The 6,760-nt window shown below is 40.2% G+C and overlaps 1 long non-coding RNA gene across 2 annotated transcripts; it reads left to right on the plus strand.

Annotated features, from left to right (window-relative positions):
• Positions 1–613: 613 nt before the first annotated feature.
• LOC117811847 lies at positions 614–4,490 on the plus strand. Of its 2 annotated transcripts, none has more exons than XR_004631072.1 (3): positions 614–793; positions 2,269–2,394; positions 3,525–4,490. It is a non-coding gene; the product is annotated as an uncharacterized LOC117811847 (long non-coding RNA). The 2 variants fall into 2 exon arrangements; XR_004631071.1 differs by having other exon boundaries at positions 614–783.
• The last annotated feature ends 2,270 nt before the right edge of the window (positions 4,491–6,760 follow it).

Consider the following 6,760-nt stretch of genomic DNA (forward strand, 5'->3'; position numbering starts at 1 on the left):
ATTGAATTTATGCATGGAGGGACGGCAGTGTTCAACAAGAGAGCTTTCTGGCCAGTTAAGCATCCAGCAATCTAACTTCTCCTCCAGTTAGCGAGGTGGGACTGCACCGAGTCATGTGACTGCAACGCTACAAATGAGGTTAAACTTCATCGCAAATGTATTTTCTTTGCAACACTCTGCAGCAGACTCTCCTCCCTCCAGGTAAGAGATTTATCACTTGAGCCAAACTCAATACTGAATGAGACTTTTCAAACTCCAATATATGAACTTTGTCACTTTTTATAGCCGAGGGTGATTAAATTCTCCCCCTTTCAAATTAAAAGTTGTATTCATAAACAATAAAGCTCACACCGGCTCAATTTAAGATCCTGCTACTGTCACGTCTCCTGATTAGTTAAGTTGTTTCATTTAATCCCCTCGTGTCTCTTGTCTTATGTTTCCTGTTTTATTTTGCTTATTCACCTCAGGTCCTTTGACCTCCTGTTCCTCTGTGTTTCCAGCTCTCCTGATTACTCTAATGTGCCTCACCTGTGTCTCGTTATCCTCACTCCCTGTGTGTATTTAAGCTCAGTCTTCCCTCTCCCTTCTGTGCTAGTTCCTCTTGTACCTTTGAGTCAGCAGCCCAGCCTCTTTCCTTGTGTTTGCCTCATGTATTTTTTGACCAGTGTTTGTTATTTTGTGACTTGAGTTTAGCCTGTTTTATTTGGATACCTCTGCCTGGTCTGACTGCTTCTGGATCCAAACTCAGTTTTTCAGTTTTTACAGCTATGGCTTCTTTCTAACGTAAGCTGATGTAAGCTAGAAGTTACTCCATCAGGTTACAGTCTCTTACACATTGTGTGTTTTAGTTCTATGTAACTTCATACATTTACAAATAACACACCTGAAGGTTTAAGTTGCTTATTATTGTCTAACATTATGATTTAGTTTGCCAATGTGTCTTTTAATTGGTTTTATTTTTGACTGAAACTTTTGCTAATTATACTTGCAGTTTTATTTTGAAGTAGAAAGTACTTCCTACACCTGTGGTATTAATGACTGTATTTTAGCTTTTCAGTATTATTCACAAATTGTCTCCTACGCAAGGGCATGTCCCGAGTGGTGACCAGCGGTGGCATGGCCCCTGCCTCGGTCCACCCAGGTAACCATAGACATATAAAGAGTAGACACCGGACTGGCTGCTGGGGTGCAAGAAATACGGCCGCCATCTTGGTCCGGTCATCCTACCCATGATCCTTCCTGTAAACGTAAACTGAAGCAGCAGAGACTTGAAGATGCCAGAGCACTGTGCGGCAAAATACCTATCATACATCACATTTATCACATATCAGAATATTCTATTACTGTTAAGCCCACTATGAATATTAAAATACGCTGAGCCATGTGTCCTGTATCATACCTACATGTATGACATTTGCAGAAAAAAAAATCAGTTTAGTATTCAGCAAGTTATGATAAATGTGCTGACACTTAATTGCGCCTGCAAAACAGATTACACTAAGTGGAGTGGGTGACCGGACCAAGATGGCGGACCCACGGCTCGTCAGCGCCAAAAGGTAGTAGCGGTCGATGTGGCGTCTACTCTTTATATGTCTATGCAGGTAACAATCCAAAATCCTTTAAGTTGAAAATAACTGTTTGGGCTGTGTAGCAACAGGCTGCTAACATTCATAAATTTATGTATTTACTTATTTATTAAGAAGGTTAGTCAGGAAGTTATTTGCATTGCAATGCACCACATTTCCTTTTGTCAGTTATTTAAATTCAGACATACATTTTCTTTTTAACCCATAAAGAATTAAGCTTGGAGGTTTGCCTTTTATGTCCCTGTGTGCGTGTCTGTTGACTTACCTCTTGCCACTCCTATATGTCAGTACCTCAGTTGGGCCACCCCAGTCAAAAAAAAAAGTCTGAACACACCCCTGCTCTTGCGGCCACAGTGACTAATGGACATTGGAAGCATGTGGCTCTTTGTAAGATGCATGCAGAGTGTAGTTGGCTGTAAACATTATTTTTTAGGCCGGTGCTACTTGTTTGAATGTTAGTAGCTGGCTTACATGAAGTACCTACTTCCATATGCAATGACAGATTCACGTGGAACTGTGATTGGAACATGTGTGAAATCTGAACCCGCACACACAACTTCTGGTTTCAATGAGAGGTTTTGAAGATTCAAAGTTTCCACCCAGTGAGAGTCATATGTTTCATGTTTTTAACGTTTGTAATCTGTCTGGGGATTTTTGTTTTTCTCTTCTTTTTTTTGCACAGGAGGGTCAGAGGTCACAGTCTGTGATGGCGGAGCAGCTCTGGAGCCGGCACCTCATTGTTGCTCACATTCATCAGGTTGGAATCCTGCAGACATGAAAGATTGAGGCCAGGGTTTTCTGGGCCAAGGTCAGTCCACTACTCACTTAAACCTGCTGGCTGGTTTTGTCAGACAGGCTTGCAGGAAAGTAAAACAAGAGAGTCAGACAATCAAAGGAAATCATCTCAACTCAGATGAGTCACTGACTCACTAACATTTGACCTGTTTTGTTTCCTCCGCATCAAACACACACAGAGGTAATCCTGCTTCTTCAGGCCAGATGTCATTCAGCCAGACAGGCAGTGAAAGCTTTACTGGAATCTGGACAAGATAAACACACAGTCAATACACACAGATGCAAACACAGACACACACATAAACACACACTTTATGAAACACAATTAGATTACTTTCATCTCTGCTTGTTGGGTCTCCCTCAGATTATCTCCACAGCTGTTTGATCTCAGACAAGAACATCCTGTGTGTCCTGCCAACGGGGAAATACGATTAAATAAAGAGAGACAGGTGGATGAAAAAAGAAAAAAAGATTTTTATTTAAACTTTCATGTCATAATCCAGAATATTTGCTGGTGGTTTAAGGGTTTTTACTGTGAGAGATGAATGTGGGGATTACCAATAAGTAGACTGTTGATGACCTCTAATGGTGAAGAGCAGAATCACAGTTAATATCACTGAAAATAGAAAATCACTAGGTGGCGCCACAAGTGTAAAAATGAATGAATAAGACTGAGATCAGAGTCCAAAGGGAAGGTTTAGTGCATAGCCTTGGGAAATACACACACACACACACACAGAGACACACACACACACACACATACACACACACACACACACACACACACACACACACACACACACACACACACACACACACACACACACACACACACACATTGAAGAACGCAATAATTACTGAGAAACATTCAGCCAAACTTGAAGTGCCGCTTCCTGAGGCTCTTTTCTGTCCGTCCAGTTTTAAACATCAAAGCGAAACAAGATCTTTGTTCAGGGCCAGAGGTTGTTTACACATTGTCAATAGTTCAAAAGTCCAAAAGTCAAATTCAGTATTATATGTGTTTACAGACATGTCTGTGACATCTGCATAAGTACATAACACCTGAGCAGCAACAGTCTGTGTTTGTCCAAATCTGTTATTTTTGTATTACTCTTTGTGTCTTTTTACCTTTCTTTATGGGAGAGCTCCAATAGAGAGAGGAAATGTGGATAGAGAGAGGGGGAATGACACGCACCAAATCATGCTGGGACCTGGAATTGATCTTAAGACCACAGCGACGAGGACTGTAGCCTCTGTACACGGGGTACCTGCTCTACAAACTGAGCTGAACCGGCACCCTGTGTTTAAATATGAAAAAAGGAGTTTAGCTACTTTCCTTTCCCAACGCTCCCCTGTACTTGGGTATGGAAGACCTCAGTAGATATGCATCCATGCATTGTATTTACTGTTTTCCCATGAAAAGTTTACTTTTTCCCCACAAGATCTCAACTTGAAAGTGGTTCTCAAACTTTTTCTGCTGAGCTCCCTTTGGTAAATGAGAATATTTCCAAGGCCTCGCTGCACTTGAACACACTCTCAGACACATCACCTGTTAACAAACTCCTGAATCTCTAGAATTATTTGGAACATTGTCTGAAAATGAAACATACCCCATCATTGGTGGAGGTAAACTCAAGGCGAGGTTTGTCTCTTCACACTTCCTTGTCTGTTCCAATATTTGTGATGTTTGATGTATTCACTGTCAAACTCATGTTGACCTGTAAGCTATTTCACAAAATGTGCCATGTCATGCTTTGTTAGCACTAAATAACTATGTGTGTATTGTTCTTATTAAACCCCTCACTGCTTCATAACTAGGGGCAACTGAGGTGTCTAATTTCCTAGTGATTTAAACAAAGTGAAATTCACATTCTGACTGACCAACTAGTCTAAAGGTAAGAAGGACACTCAGAAAACAGTTTAATTAAACATGGGCTCACTGCACCTGTGGGTAAACAATGTCAAATTGGTTTTCTGAACGTAGCTAACGTTAGCAGAGCTAACCAGCCTTCAGTCCTCATTGTAGGCTAACGTCCACATGCCTGTGCTTGCTTTATCAGCATTCTTAGATCAAAATACCACAAAAGGCTCTGCACTCAAGATGCTATCTGTCACTTTTTATTTTGTTTCCTTGTTGTAGAGCATTATAGCATTATATCAGTAGCTCAGTAGCTCCAGCTAGTGGTGAGTCTGGTTCCAACTAGCAAGGGTGACGACATCTGATCATTCAGTCAACTGAACGCTCCTATCCCCAGTCATAACTTCATGCCCCTAAGTTTGGGAATCACTGACGTAATAACTTGTAACCCCAGAGGTGCAAAAGCACAAAATAAAAACAAGAACATAGAAACATAGCTATAGATGTAATGTGTAATTGCAGTGTGGCATGTCATGGTCTAGTTTACTAGTGACCAACCTATTGTTTTATTTTCATGACTGTTGTCATGAATAACAGTAAGTAAATTGTATGGATTTATGTCCACTCTGGGCTTCTGTACTTGCAATAACCTTACTCTTCACTCAAGTAATAATCATATGCCTACAACACAAGTATCCCATACATGTATACACACAAAATCTAAAAAAATATGCCTCATCTCCTTTCATTTTTTCATTTGGGTTCTTCTTCTTCTTCATCATTGTAATCTTCTTTTCCAGAGTATGTCTCCTTCCAGACTTCTCTAAAAAAATGTATTAATCACAGCAGACCTTGTTTGTATTCCATCAGCTGTCTTCACCTTTTGTTCTATTTTTTATTATTGTTTGTCTTTAATATTACTGAAGAAGAGGAAGATGAAGGAAAAGAAGAGGAGGACAAGATGAGCAGAATTATGTTCAAGAGAGAGGTTGTTATTTGTCTCAAAGTTTCAAGAGAAACAGAAACTGTGCTGCTGTCAAAACATCTACTGTGAGTGAAAGTGTCATCCAGATAAACAAGTGACACAAAGCACGAGTGTGTGTGTGACTATGTTGATCGTCCAGGTGATGTGTCACTATAGGACACAGTCACCAGGGTGTGTCTGTGCCCTCTCTGTGGCTGCAGCATTTATTTCCTTCTCCTGTTTCTTCCTTGCACACACAGAAAACCACAGGGCTTCTTTTAATGCAGTTTGTTTTGAAGAAGCTGCCTCTGTATTGATTTTGTTGGCTGCTGTCGGGAAGAATCTGAGAGAAAATTGTCTGCTGTTTGGGCAACAGCAAAAACCTAAAGTGTTTTATTCAGTCTGGCTAAGATAAGAAGACAGCCAATGAGCTTGAAATAGTAGTTTGGTATTTTAATCTCTATCAATTAACCCGGTTTGTGGTGGATTCTTCTCTCCAAACTTCCCACAGGTTTATCTGGTTTTCCTGCCGATGCCCTCCTGTGTGAGTTTGACAGGCATGTGTCTTTGTCTGGAAAAAAACTGTGACAGACAGACGAGGAGGCTGTCGGGTCGAGTAGAGGAAGCAGATAAAGGGGCTGATTGATTTGGGAGTGTGTGTGGTTTGTGTGATGGCTGAGGCGCGTGGCTTCTTTCTGGTGTCAAACCGGTCTGGGAGGAGGCCTGAACCAGAAACAGTATCTGTTTGTTTTGGAGGAAGAAGAGTGCAGAGTGACACGCTTCCCTTTTGTCAGTTCAAATGACAGGCTTTTCCATGATGGTGACATTCACAACAGTGCCTCAGAATGGAGACAGTGACGAACATTATGAGCCTGTTTATGTGGGATATTGTTTTCTGTACAATGAATGCACACAGAAATAACTTTAGATTCTCTTCTGAATGGGTACAACATTTGGTTTTGTCTATCTTGTTCACCAATTTTTTTGAAATGCGAGACCACAGTCCGGGTCTTACAGAAGACTTTGTGTCATACTTGTCCCAGAAGCATTAGCTGTACTCTACTTAAGGCTTGAGATCCTCTTACTCCTTCCCGACTGTCAACATTTTAATACCAAATCTCAGAAGCAAGAGTCCAGGCAAGGAATGGAGAGTTTGGGAATGTTGCATGAAGGTTTGGAGGGTAGATGAAGGGGAAAAAGGCTAAAATTAACTTTAGACCTTGAAGGAAGAGTTCATTTGCATTAAACAGATAACTCTCTTTTAAAAAATTAAAGAAAATGTTTCAAAAAACACGTTTTTTTTAATACTAGCTTTAGGTATTATCAATCAATTGAAGTTGGGCTGTTTAACTAAGTCAAAATGACTTTATTAATTAGAGGTATCCTAAAAATGTAACTTTATTAAAAATCTATATTAAAAAGAAATTTGTTTTTTGAAAATTTATAAAAACTGAGATATCTGTTTTTGCAAATGAACTCTTCAGATGACTTTCTCTCAAATTTAATTGTGTTGTTGTTGAAGAGGACAGTGTTTCACAACAAGATCGTCATGTTCAA

This window comes from Notolabrus celidotus, chromosome 4 (genome assembly GCF_009762535.1).
Source record: "Notolabrus celidotus isolate fNotCel1 chromosome 4, fNotCel1.pri, whole genome shotgun sequence".
NCBI lineage: Eukaryota > Metazoa > Chordata > Actinopteri > Labriformes > Labridae > Notolabrus > Notolabrus celidotus.